Source organism: Haliotis rufescens, unplaced genomic scaffold (assembly GCF_023055435.1).
Source record: "Haliotis rufescens isolate VD_foot unplaced genomic scaffold, xgHalRufe1.0.p SCAF_14, whole genome shotgun sequence".
NCBI classification, from domain to species: Eukaryota; Metazoa; Mollusca; class Gastropoda; order Lepetellida; family Haliotidae; genus Haliotis; species Haliotis rufescens.
The window spans coordinates 3,411,878-3,425,745 of NW_025963824.1; the positions used below are offsets into that span (position 1 = coordinate 3,411,878).

At 40.1% G+C, this 13,868-nt stretch overlaps 1 protein-coding gene across 3 annotated transcripts in view; it reads left to right on the forward strand.

Moving 5' to 3' along the window:
• Positions 1 to 2,142: 2,142 nt before the first annotated feature.
• Positions 2,143 to 13,868, forward strand: part of LOC124127908 — a 51,696-nt gene continuing 39,970 nt past the window's right edge. For all 3 annotated transcript variants that reach the window (XM_046491301.2, XM_046491302.2, XM_046491303.2), the window contains exon 1: positions 2,143 to 2,404. The gene's annotated coding sequence lies outside the window, so the exon portion shown is untranslated. The remainder of the gene's footprint in view (positions 2,405 to 13,868) is intronic.

Genomic DNA, 13,868 nt, shown 5'->3' on the forward strand with positions numbered 1-13,868 from the left:
ACCATTGACTGATTTAACCTTGTTTAATATAGACCCTCTTTGGTAGCCATTGACTGATTTAACCTTTTTAAATAGACCCTTTCTGATAGCCATTAACTGATTTAACTCATTTCAATAGCCTGTGCCTGATAGCCATTGACTGATTTAACCTTATTTAAATAGAGCCTCTTTGATAGAAATTGACTGATTTAATTTTCTTTAAATAGACTCTCCTTGATAGCCATTTACTGATTAATCCTTATTCAAATATATCCTCTTTGATTGCCATTGACAGTTTTAACATTTTGTAAATATGCAATCTTTGATAACCATTTACTGATTTAACCTTGTTTAAATAAACCCATTTTGGTAGCCACTGACTGATTTAACTTTATTTAAATTGACCCTCTTTGATAGCTATTGGCTGATTTAACCTTATTCAAATAGACCCTCCTTGATAGCTATTGGCTGATTTAACCTTATTCAAATAGACCATCTTCGATAGCCATTGACTGATTTAACCTTGTTTAAATAGACCCACTTTGATATCAATTGACTTATTTAACCTTTTGCAAATATACCATATTTGATCTCCATTGACTGATTTAACCTTGTTTAAATAGATCCATTCTGATAGCCATTGACTTCTTGAACTAATGTAAATAACCTGTGTCTGATAGCCATTGACTGATTTAACTCATTTCAATAGATCATCTTTGATAGCCATTGACTGATTTAACCTTGTTTAAATAGACCCTCTATGGTAGCCATTGACTATTTTAACCTTTCCTTAATATACTCTCTTTGATAGCTTAATAACTTAATACGTTAGGTTCTTTCAACACTAAATTTCTGAACATGTCCTTGCCAAATGACTCATCACATTATATGTCCTGTATCCACCAAAGTGAAGGAGTCCCAATAGGTCTATAATCAGCACTGGGTTTACCACAGATTCGGCGGAAACCATCTCAGATTTACTTTACTTTCACTTTACTCGCTGATATTTACTTTCCAAGCTGTAATACATCCCCTGGTTTAGTGAGTGAGTGGGTATAGTTTTACTCCGCTTTTTGCAATATTCTGGCAATATCACTGTGGGGACACCAGAACTGGGCTTCACACATTGTACCCACGTTGGGAATCGAAAAAGGGTCTTTGGCGTGACCAGCGAACGCTTTCACCACTAGGCTACCCCACCGCCCTATCTGGTTCTCATGGCTGCACCCGGACAGGACGCTCCTATGTTAAATTATGTCAAATGCTTTCCTCTCTGTACATAACACTTATATTCAGTAAAATTTGTATTCAGTAAAACTTGTACAGAACTCAAATGACTGAGTAGTTGTTTTTTTATCCCCGTAAAAACCGTGCAAAAAACTCCTGTATACACGAACAAATAGTTCATCAGTGAGTGAGTGAGGTGAGGTTAAAATTGGGTTAAACGTCGCGTTCAAGATTATTGCATTTATATAGCGACGTGCAAGCACGTGTGTGTGCGTGTGGCTGATCGTACTAGTCCTGACTCATGACGATTTATAGTGCTAGCCCACTGAGATACCATGCCGCAGTTTAACATGAATATCCCACTCAGACACAGTATACATGAATATCCCACTCAGACACAGTATACATGAATATCCCACTCAGACACAGTATACTGACTCCGAGGCGACCAGTCATTGTTTTAGCCCCTTAATGCCGAGCGCCAGACAGGGTAACAACAAGTACCATATTTTAACGTCTTTTGGTATGACGCGGCCGGGGATCGAATCCCGGACCTTCAGCTCTCCGGGCGGACACTCTACCACTAGACCACGGAGGCGGTCAGGTGAAAGAGTGAGTGAGTGCGTAAATATTTGTTGTTTAACACCGCACCCACACCGCATACACGAACGAATAGTTCATCAGTGAGTGAGTAAGTGAATTAGTGCGTAGATGTTTGTTGTTTAACGCCGCACACAGCCATATGAAGGGGGTCTGTATTTTATCGAATCTGTACCCAAATATCCAGTGGTTGACACGAGTATCGATCTACGCAGTTGGGATACGATGACTTGAACAAAATACCCATGATGTCACTGTAGATTTCTAGAACCACAGTTTAGAAATAACACCGGGGAAAAACCCGGGACGCCAGGGACAACTCATCTTATGCACATCCGACTGCTGGCGATATTTATAGACGACCTGATGCACGGCAACTCTGATCATGGTTCCGTTATGTCGTACAGTTCATGGATCGGTGGTTGAAGCGTTAGGTGGTTGCATGTACCGCACTGTCAAAGACCTACCTCGCTGAGCACCAAAACATATATGTGAGAGTGAAGACGGATTGTGAGACAGGAAGGCTGAATTGGATATTCAGTGTGAAACAAAATGGTGGCAGCAACTTAAATCGGAACGGCTGTTTACGCTGACTTAGGTAAGTGTCGGGCTCCCACTGAAATACTGAGTTTTAAGGAGGTGAAATAGCACAGCGCTGGCACAGCTTGATCATGTGTGTTGCGTTACTGTTACATTTGAATTGAATAGGTCACGGCGACCTGACTGCACGAGTATTGATCGTCAGGGTTGACAGCGAGTGGGAATAATGTAGAGTGGTGTGTGGTTTGTCGGCATGACATACATTGTGCAAGCTCCTTGGTGAGGTGAGGTGAGGTGAGGTGAGGTGAGGTGAGGCGAGGCGAGGCGAGGCGAGGCGAGGTGAGGTGAGAGGATGTGGGAGGATGAAGTTCTACAAAACGACTTGTGTATTCTATTCTGACTCAAGATTTTCTTTGTGAGCGCCAGCCTCTTTATTTGACCTGTTATGTTCTAACTTGCCTTCAATTGACGGTCGTTGTGAGCGTAAGTGGTTGTACACTTCCGGTGGCAATATGATATGGCTGTTTGGCCTATCAGGGATGACAAGTTAACAACAGTTCAAGATAGAAAGTTTGTAAGAACCAGCAAATTATCTTTAACCATTTCGTGATTAATAGGTGCGAGGGAGGCGATTAGGGTTGAAAAAAAATGCTGGTGCGTGATAAAAAGATCAATGCATATGTATAAGGACTGTCCTTAAAGGTGAGGTGAGGTGAGGTGAGGTGAGGTGAGGTGAGGTGAGGTGAGGTGAGGTGGGATTTAATGTCGCGTACAAGATTATTGCACTTATATCGCGACGTGCATGCAGGTGTGTGTGCGTGCGTCCGTGCATGCGTGCGTGCGTGCGTGCGTGCGTGCGTGCGTGTGTCTGTCTGTCTGCTTGTACTTGTCCGGACTGATGCAGATTTTATAGGCTTAGCCCACTGAGATAACATGCCACAGTTTAACATGAATACCCCACTCAAACACAGTATCCTGTCTCCGAGCCCCACCAGTCCTTGTTTTAGCCCCTTAATATCAAGCGCCAGACAGAATAACAACAAGTACCATCTTTAAAAGCCTTTGGTATGCAGCGGCCGATGATCGAACCACGGACCTTCCTCCCTCTAGGCGGACACTCTCCCACTGGGCTGGGAGTAGCGGTGGTACGGAATAGGGTGTGTGTGTGAATAGTGATGATGGTTGCGAGGTATGGTCATTGTGAAAGAATTCACCCAAATTCAAAAGAAAAAGCTGTTCGATTGAGCTGAGGTTTACTTGTCACATGCTTTGTCACGTGACTTTCATTGACTCGGAAAAAGCATGCGGCCTTATGCTCCGAAGCGGGGTATGAAGGATTTATTCTGCCGCTCAGAAATCCACGTGCAGCCTGTCTTCTTCGTGGCGGGTTATAAGGGATTTTTTCTCCCGCTCAGAAATGTATTTCCCTCCTAGAGGGAAATGTAGTATTTGTTTATTGATCACGCAAACCAATCAGACCTCATGATTCTCACATGGAGGTGTGATCAATATTTTTAAACATTGTTTAACAAAAGCTTTCTTTTGTCATTAGGCATAATAAATAAAGAATGATAATGATTTCATTTCTACCGGATCTTACCAGCTGTGGTAAATATATAGAGGATTCTATATGGGTGTTCATGTCATGCTATGTTTACGAAACGAGCGTCTAAATTCCGGTATTTCCCGAAGGCGAGCGTTCTATATTCTATTTATTACCGAAGAAGATGTCTACATACAGAGACGATTTTTAGTGTTTACCTACAAGGACATCTTCAGCTATGACGTCGTTTCTAGTATGACGTCATTCTGACCTCACGCCACAACAAGATTCAAATGACGTCAATAATGCCGCCCAGATGACCGAAACAATACATTACACAGAGATTACTACACGAGCCTCTGTCAGATACCATTGATCTTACAACGAGGTGTTTCAAAACGTTTCAAACGAGCGAAAGCGAGTTAGATACGCTTTGTAACAACGAGTTGTAAGATCAATGGTATCTGACAGGCACGAGTGCAGTAATCTGTTTCTTACACACCCTATAATCGCACCTTTTTAGCATCGAATCAATGCATTTTGTCTATTCTCATGATCGCAGTAGCGCATTAATACATAACACCACTGTCATAAGTGACGTCATCCTATGTACTGCTTACTACTTATAAATAATGTGACCCTACACAAAAAGGTTTCCGCCATATCTGAGGACTATCAAGGTGATGATGATAATGCAAACTAGACGAAAAGAAAGAATACGCTGAATGCCGACTTAAACGTTTACACCTCAAAGAATTTACCAAATATGTACAGCAATGCTTACTTCCGTATGATATCACTACCGGTGACCGACTTTTACGAAATGGCGCGTTCAATGACAACAGTACGCGGGATTTCCAGAGGAGGATTTTCGTTACTTGAGGGATCGTATATACCTAAACGTGTCACGTAATTAATCGGAAACATTCTGACAATCTGCGTACTGTTATTTTATACCATGTTTTCCAATGTGACAAAGAGACATTAGTCAGAAATGCAGGCGTCAAAACAGGACGGAAACTTTTACGGTTTCTGTTGAATTCGCCACATTATTGTTATGTATATATTTGAAATTCCATAATATTCCCAGGAATATTTTCAAACGCGTGATCGAGCCAGTGTATGCAACAATTAGACGAAAGTACCTCTAAAATGTCACACTGTGTAAAATCTGAATTTTGCTTTGTTTACATTTCAGCAAGTAGAGTTTTTCGAGCACAGCGTTCGTTTCCCCACCCATTTTATTTCGCATGATTTAATCTAGATAATTTGCATTGGTGACAAAGACTATTTGTCTTTGTTTCAGAAATGTATTAGGAATTCGGGGATGCATGTATAGCTGCTGAGTTTGAAAGATGCCTGATCGAATAGGCGTCTCATAACCGGCATTTTGTAAACATAATCCAATATGGCGGAACGTACACTTCGGCGTTCGTGTGTGCGTATTTTCCAAAACATTCCAAAATGATTCTAGGCTTATCAGCACCGTGCATTTTTTTATACTTTAATTATTCAAGTAAATATCCGACATATAGATTTCAAAACACACAGTAAATAACGCCGTGAATTGTGATTTGGCGAGATTTACGATGTACCTAGTTTTCAGAAGTTATTTTCAATAATTTTGCTTTGCCTAAAATGACAGTAAATGATTGACAGAAGGGGGAATTTAAAACTGTGATGTGTATTAGTTTGTGTGATGTATGTTGAATTTTATTTGATTTCCGAGTGTGGGTTGAAGAGGAGGGACAAATGTGTCGCTGTGGCATTCAGGGGGTACATACTATAAAAAAACCCGTTAAAGTTGACATAACAACAGATAGCGTAACTGCATAATAATAACGAACAAACTCGCAGAAGAGGACGAGTTTGTTTATTTATATTATTAATTACACGGAGACTGAATGCTGCCATCGTATACATACACCGAGAGCAAGAAATGTTAATCATATCAATACAACATGTACACATATTTCGCCAGTCATATCAATTTAACATGTACACACATTTCGCATAATGATCAATGAAAATTATGTCTATTATATAGAAGAGGAAGAAGATTATTTTACTACCGTGTCACATCACATTTATTAATGAACATTGTCCGGCCTGTGCGACACTAAGATGCAAGTATATGGTGTATATAAAACAGTCACAATATGCCTGAAATAATGCCGATGCGACGTTACATTCTCACTCACTCACTCACTCACTCACTCACTCACTCACACATTCACACACTCACTCACTCACTCATTCACTCACTCACTCACTCACTCACTCACTCACTCACTCACTCACCTACCCACCCACCCACCCACTCACTCACTCACTCACTCACTCACTCACTCAAGACAGAGGTACAACAAAAGTACATGATATCAAACATTGCACAGTTAAGGGAACATTATGTTGTGGGGTGAATTTTCTACAGTAACACATTCAAGTAACAGCAGGTGCAAGGAGGAAGAAGCAGATATTTCTGCGTTTTGAAGATAGTCTGGTCAATTGAAGACAAATTAGAACATAACAGGTCAAGATTAGAGGCTGGCGCCAACAAAGAAAATCTTGAGTCAGAATAGAATGCACAAAGTCTTTTTGTAGAACTTCATCCTCCCACATTTAAATGATTACAGTTTTAAATTTTACAAATACGATCTTAGGGGGAGCTGCTGGGCGTGAAACGCGAACAAGTTCTGTTTCAAGTGGGAGTGTACTTAATCTCAAGTTTGCCAAAACACTACATTGATACATTAACTGAACTTTCCAAAATAGTTTAAATTACATAAACGTTCTGAGTTTGTTTCTGTCTATTTCACCAGTATCATCACAACAGAGTCGGGGCGAAGTATCATGATCAATGATGGCTAGATTTGAAATTTTATTTCCAACCCCAAGAAAAAGAAAAAATACCCCGACAGGCTTTTTTTTGCAAAGCATTCATAGAACTCAATCGCTGATTCATGAGGTAAACCGAGAGTACGATATTACTATTTAGAGTATTAAAACAGCTTGTGACATTACACGGACATATTTTAGCTATTTCCTTGCCTCCAAAGGTTAAATCTAAATGCTCTTGCATATGGACGACGCAGCCGACATAGTGTACAGAACCCTATACATTCATCACAAAGACATATGAAGCGAAGCCTTCTACACACACCGACGAGCATTGCTAGTTTCGCATTCGCCGATTGGCATTTGCCTTGAAACAGAAACAAGCATATCATATAGCGCTGAGGCCGTTATATCTAATTGATGGCGGGCTGTAGCAGGCGTTTCCTTCATGAGTGTAGCATTCCTCCGCCCGGATGGGGAGAGGAGAGGGGAGGGGAGAAGAGGGAGGGGGGGGGGGGGGGGGGGGGGGGGAAGAGGCTTCCTACATGAGCTGTAGAAATGTCCTATTTATAGACAATGTTTAGTCAGGCATTGGCTCTTGTTGTTGTCAAATAAACTTCCCACTTTTGTGGCAAGCAGTTAACAGGTTTGTAAGTAACAAAGTGAATATGTTCCTTATTGCTGTATATTTAATGCAATGTCCATCGGTTCACACAGTTGAATATAATCGGAGATTGTTTAATATCCTTAACCGGGTTTTCTGCCACAATGGGGTCACCCTGACTTTACTCAGCAATACGTTGTTAATGACACGGAATATGAAGGCGCAGATGTTCACAGTACCCAGGCGGTACCTCGCTGCTATCTTCCCAGTCTCAACTAAAGGCACAACTTGTCCCGAACACAGTTCCTGCTCCAGCCACAGACACAACCCCAGACACAACCCCAACCCAGGACATAGCCCTGCACAAACCCCAGACACAACCCCAGCCCAACTCCAACCCAGGACATAGCCCTGCGCAAACCCCAGACACGATTCCAGCCAAACTCGAACCAAGGACACAGCCCTGTACAAACCCCAGACACAACCCCAAACCAACTGCAACCCAGGACATAGCCCTGCACAAACCCCAGGCACAACCCCAGCCCAACTCCAACCCAGGACATAGCCCTGCACAAACCCCAGGCACAACCCAAGCCCAACTCCAACCCAGGACATAGCCCTTCACAAACCCCAGGCACAATCCCAGCCCAACTCCAACCCAGGACATAGCCCTGCACAAACCCCAGGCACAACCCCAAACCAACTCCAACCCAGGACATAGCCCTGCACAAACCCCAAACACAACCCCAGCCCAACTCCAACCCAGGACATAGCCCTGCACAAACCCCAGGCACAACCCCAGCCCAACTCCAACCCAGGACATAGCCCTGCACAAACCCCAGGCACAATCCCAGCCCAGCTCGAACCAAGGACACAGCCCTGTACAAACCCCAGACACAACCCCAAACCAACTCCAATCCAGGACATAGCCCTGCACAAACCCCAAACACAACCCCAGCCCAACTCCAACCCAGGACATAGCCCTGCACAAACCCCAGGCACAACCCCAGCCCAACTCCAACCCAGGACATAGCCCTGCACAAACCCCAGACACAACCCCAGCCCAACTCCAACCCAGGACATAGCCCTGCACAAACCCCAGGCACAATCCCAGCAAAACTCCAACCCAGGACATAGCCCAGCACAAAACCCCAGGCACAACCCCAGCCCAACTCCAACCCAGGACATAGCCCTGCACATACCCCAGACACAACCCAGGGCCCTTTGTCTGTCTATGTCTGCGTATGTCTTCCTTTGTCTGTCTATGTCTTCCTTTGTCTGTCTATGTCTTTCTTTGTCTGTCTATGTCTTCCTTTGTCTGTCTATATATTTTTCGGTCTGTCTATGTATTTCTTTGTCTGTCTATGTCTTCCTTTGTCTGTCTTTATATTTTTCGGTCTGGCTATGTCTTTCTTTGTCTGTCTATGTCTTTCTTTGTCTGTCTATGTCTTCCTTTGTCTATCTATGTCTTCCTTTGTCTGTCTATGAATTTATTTGTCTGTCTATGTCTTCCTTTGTCTGTCTATGTCTTCCTTTGTCTGTCTATATATTTTTCGGCCTGGCTATGTCTTTCTTTGTCTGTCTATGTCTTTCGTTGTCTGTCTATGTCTTCCTTTGTCTGTCTATGTCTTCCTTTGTCTGTCTATGAATTTATTTGTCTGTCTATGTCTTCCTTTGTCTGTCTATGAATTTATTTGTCTGTCTATGAATTTATTTGTCTGTCTATGTCTTCCTTTGTCTGTCTATATATTTTTCGGTCTGTCTATGTATTTCTTTATCTGTCTATGTCTTCCTTTGTCTGTCTATATATTTTTCGGTCTGGCTATGTCTTTCTTTGTCTGTCTATGTCTTTCTTTGTCTGTCTATGTCTTCCTTTGTCTGTCTATGTCTTCCTTTGTCTGTCTATGAATTTATTTGTCTGTCTATGTCTTCCTTTGTCTGTCCATGTCTTACTTAGTCTGTCTATGTATTTCTTTGTCTGTCTATGTCTTCCTTTGTCTGTCTATATATTTTTCGGTCTGGCTATGTCTTTCTTTGTCTGTCTATGTCTTTCTTTGTCTGTCTATGTCTTCCTTTGTCTGTCTATGTCTTCCTTTGTCTGTCTATGAATTTATTTGTCTGTCTATGTCTTCCTTTGTCTGTCTATGAATGTATTTGTCTGTCTATGAATTTATTTGTCTATCTATGTCTTCCTTTGTCTGTCTATGTCTTCCTTTGTCTGTCTATGTATTTTTTTGTCTGTCTATGTCTTCCTTTGTCTGTCTATATATTTTTCGGTCTGGCTATGTCTTTCTTTGTCTGTATATGTCTTTCTTTGTCTGTCTATGTCTTCCTTTGTCTGTCTATGTCTTCCTTTGTCTGTCTATGAATTTATTTGTCTGTCTATGTCTTCCTTTGTCTGTCAATGTCTTCCTTTATCTGTCTATGAATTTATTTGTCTGTCTATGAATTTATTTGTCTGTCTATGTCTTCCTTTGTCTGTCTATGTCTTCCTTTATCTGTCTATGAATTTATTTGTCTGTCTATGTCTTCCTTTGTCTGTCTATGAATTTATTTGTCTGTCTATGAATTCCTTTGTCTGGCTATGTCTTTCTTTGTCTGTCTATGTCTTTCTTTGTCTGTCTATGTCTTCCTTTGTCTGTCAATGTCTTCCTGTCTTCCTTTGTCTGTCTATGAATTTATTTGTCTGTCTATGTCTTCCTTTGTCTGTCTATGAATTTATTTGTCTGTCTATGAATTTATTTGTCTGTCTATGTCTTCCTTTGTCTGTCTATGAATTTATTTGTCTATCTATAAATTCATTTGTCTGTCTATGTCTTCCTTTGTCTGTCTATGAATTCATCTGTCTGTCTATGAATTCCTTTGTCTGTCTATGTCTTCCTTTGTCTGTCTATGTATTTCTTTGTCTGTCTATGAATTTATTTGTCTGTCTATGAATTTATTTGTCTGTCTATGTCTTCCTTTGTCTGTCTATGAATTTATTTGTCTGTCTATGAATTCCTTTGTCTGTCTATGTCTTCCTTTGTCTGTCTATGAATTTATTTGTCTGTCTATGTCTTCCTTTGTCTGTCTATGTCTTCCTTTGTCTGTCTATGTATTTCTTTGTCTGTCTATGTCTTCCTTTGTCTGTCTATATATTTTTTGGTCTGGCTATGTCTTCCTTTGTCTGTCTATGTCTTTCTTTGTCTGTCTATGTCTTCCTTTGTCTGTCTATGTCTTCCTTTGTCTGTCTATGAATTTATTTGTCTGTCTATGTCTTCCTTTGTCTGTCTATGAATTTATTTGTCTGTCTATGAATTTATTTGTCTGTCTATGTCTTCCTTTGTCTGTCTATGAATTTATTTGTCTGTCTATGAATTCATTTGTCCGTCTATATATTTTTCGGTCTGTCTATGTATTTCTTTGTCTGTCTATGTCTTCCTTTGTCTGTCTATATATTTTTCGGTCTGGCTATGTCTTTCTTTGTCTGTCTATGTCTTTCTTTGTCTGTCTATGTCTTCCTTTGTCTGTCTATATATTTTTCGGTCTGGCTATGTCTTTCTTTGTCTGTCTATGTCTTCCTTTGTCTGTCTATGTCTTCCTTTGTCTGTCAATGTCTTCCTTTGTCTGTCTATGTCTTCCTTTGTCTGTCTATATCTTCCTTTGTCTGTCTATGAATTCATCTGTCTGTCTATGTCTTCCTTTGTCTGTCTATGAATTTATTTGTCTGTCTATGAATTCCTTTGTCTGTCTATGTCTTCCTTTGTCTGTCTATGAATTTCTTTGTCTGTCTATGTCTTCCTTTGTCTGTCTATGTCTTCCTTTGTCTGTCTATGTCTTCCTTTGTCTGTCTATGTCTTTCTTTGTCTGTCTATGTCTTCCTTTGTCTGTCTATATATGTTTCGGTCTGGCTATGTCTTTCGTTGTCTGTCTATGTCTTCCTTTATCTGTCTATGCCTTCCTTTGTCTGTCAATGTCTTCCTTTGTCTGTCTATGTCTTCCTTTGTCTGTCTATGTCTTCCTTTGTCTGTCTATGAATTCATCTGTCTGTCTATGTCTTCCTTTGTATGTCTATGAATTCATCTGTCTGTCTATGTCTTCCTTTGTCTGTCTATGAATTCATCTGTCTGTCTATGTCTTCCTTTGTCTGTCTATGAATTCATCTGTCTTTCTATGTCTTCCTTTGTCTGTCTATGAATTCATCTGTCTGTCTATGTCTTCCTTTGTCTGTCTATGAATTCATCTGTCTGTCCATGTATGCGTCTGTCTGCGAAGTTCTTCCTTTGTCTGCGTATGGCAAACTTCGTCTGTCTATAAAGTCTTTATCTGTCCATGTCTGCCTTTGTCTGTCTATGTCTTCCTTTGTCTGCGTATGTCTTGCCTTTGTCTGTCTATGTCTTCCTTTGTCTGTCTATGTCTTCCTTTATCTGTCTATGTCTGCCTTTGTCTGTCTATGTCTGCCTTTATCTGTCTATGTCTGCCTTTGTCTGTTTATGTCTGCCTTTGTCTGTCTATGTCTTCCTTTGTCTGTCTATGTCTTCCTTTATCTGTCTATGTCTGCCTTTGTAAGTCTATGAATTTATTTGTCTGTCTATGTCTTCCTTTGTCTGTCTATGAATTTATTTGTCTGTCTATGAATTTATTTGTCTGTCTATGTCTTCCTTTGTCTGTCTATGAATTTATTTGTCTGTCTATGAATTTATTTGTCTGTCTATGTCTTCCTTTGTCTGTCTATGTCTTCCTTTATCTGTCTATGTCTGCCTTTATCTGTCTATGTCTTCCTTTGTCTGTCTATGTCTTCCTTTGTCTGTCTATGTCTTCCTTTATCTGTCTATGTCTGCCTTTGTCTGTCTATGAATTTATTTGTCTGTCTATGAATTTATTTGTCTGTCTATATCTTCCTTTGTCTGTCTATGAATTTATTTGTCTGTCTATGTCTTCCTTTGTCTGTCTATGTCTTCCTTTGTCTGTCTATGTATTTCTTTGTCTGTCTATGTCTTCCTTCGTCTGTCTATATATTTTTCGGTCTGGCTATGTCTTTCTTTGTCTGTCTATGTCTTTCTTTGTCTGTCTATGTCTTTCTTTGTCTGTCTATGTCTTCCTTTGTCTGTCTATGAATTTATTCGTCTGTCTATGTCTTCCTTTGTCTGTCTATGTCTTCCTTTGTCTGTCTATGTATTTCTTTGTCTGTCTATGTCTTCCTTTGTCTGTCTATATATTTTTCGGTCTGGCTATGTCTTTCTTTGTCTGTCTATGTCTTCCTTTGTCTGTCTATGTCTTCCTTTGTCTGGCTATGTCTTACTTTGTCTGTCTATGAATTTATGTGTCTGTCTATGTCTTCCTTTGTCTGTCTGTGAATTTATTTGTCTGTCTATGAATTTATTTGTCTGTCTATGTCTTCCTTTGTCTGTCTATGAATTTATTTGTCTGTCTATGAATTCCTTTGTCTGTCTATGTCTTCCTTTGTCTGTCTATGTATTTCTTTCTCTGTCTATGTCTTCCTTTGTCTGTCTATATATTTTTCGGTCTGGCTATGTCTTTCTTTATCTGTCTATGTCTGCCTTTGTCTGTCTATGTCTGCCTTTATCTGTCTATGTCTGCCTTTGTCTGTTTATGTCTGCCTTTGTCTGTCTATGTCTTCCTTTGTCTGTCTATGTCTTCCTTTATCTGTCTATGTCTGCCTTTGTAAGTCTATGAATTTATTTGTCTGTCTATGTCTTCCTTTGTCTGTCTATGAATTTATTTGTCTGTCTATGAATTTATTTGTCTGTCTATGTCTTCCTTTGTCTGTCTATGAATTTATTTGTCTGTCTATGAATTTATTTGTCTGTCTATGTCTTCCTTTGTCTGTCTATGTCTTCCTTTATCTGTCTATGTCTGCCTTTATCTGTCTATGTCTTCCTTTGTCTGTCTATGTCTTCCTTTGTCTGTCTATGTCTTCCTTTATCTGTCTATGTCTGCCTTTGTCTGTCTATGAATTTATTTGTCTGTCTATGAATTTATTTGTCTGTCTATATCTTCCTTTGTCTGTCTATGAATTTATTTGTCTGTCTATGTCTTCCTTTGTCTGTCTATGTCTTCCTTTGTCTGTCTATGTATTTCTTTGTCTGTCTATGTCTTCCTTCGTCTGTCTATATATTTTTCGGTCTGGCTATGTCTTTCTTTGTCTGTCTATGTCTTTCTTTGTCTGTCTATGTCTTTCTTTGTCTGTCTATGTCTTCCTTTGTCTGTCTATGAATTTATTCGTCTGTCTATGTCTTCCTTTGTCTGTCTATGTCTTCCTTTGTCTGTCTATGTATTTCTTTGTCTGTCTATGTCTTCCTTTGTCTGTCTATATATTTTTCGGTCTGGCTATGTCTTTCTTTGTCTGTCTATGTCTTCCTTTGTCTGTCTATGTCTTCCTTTGTCTGGCTATGTCTTACTTTGTCTGTCTATGAATTTATGTGTCTGTCTATGTCTTCCTTTGTCTGTCTGTGAATTTATTTGTCTGTCTATGAATTTATTTGTCTGTCTATGTCTTCCTTTGTCTGTCTATGAATTTATTTGTCTGTCTATGAA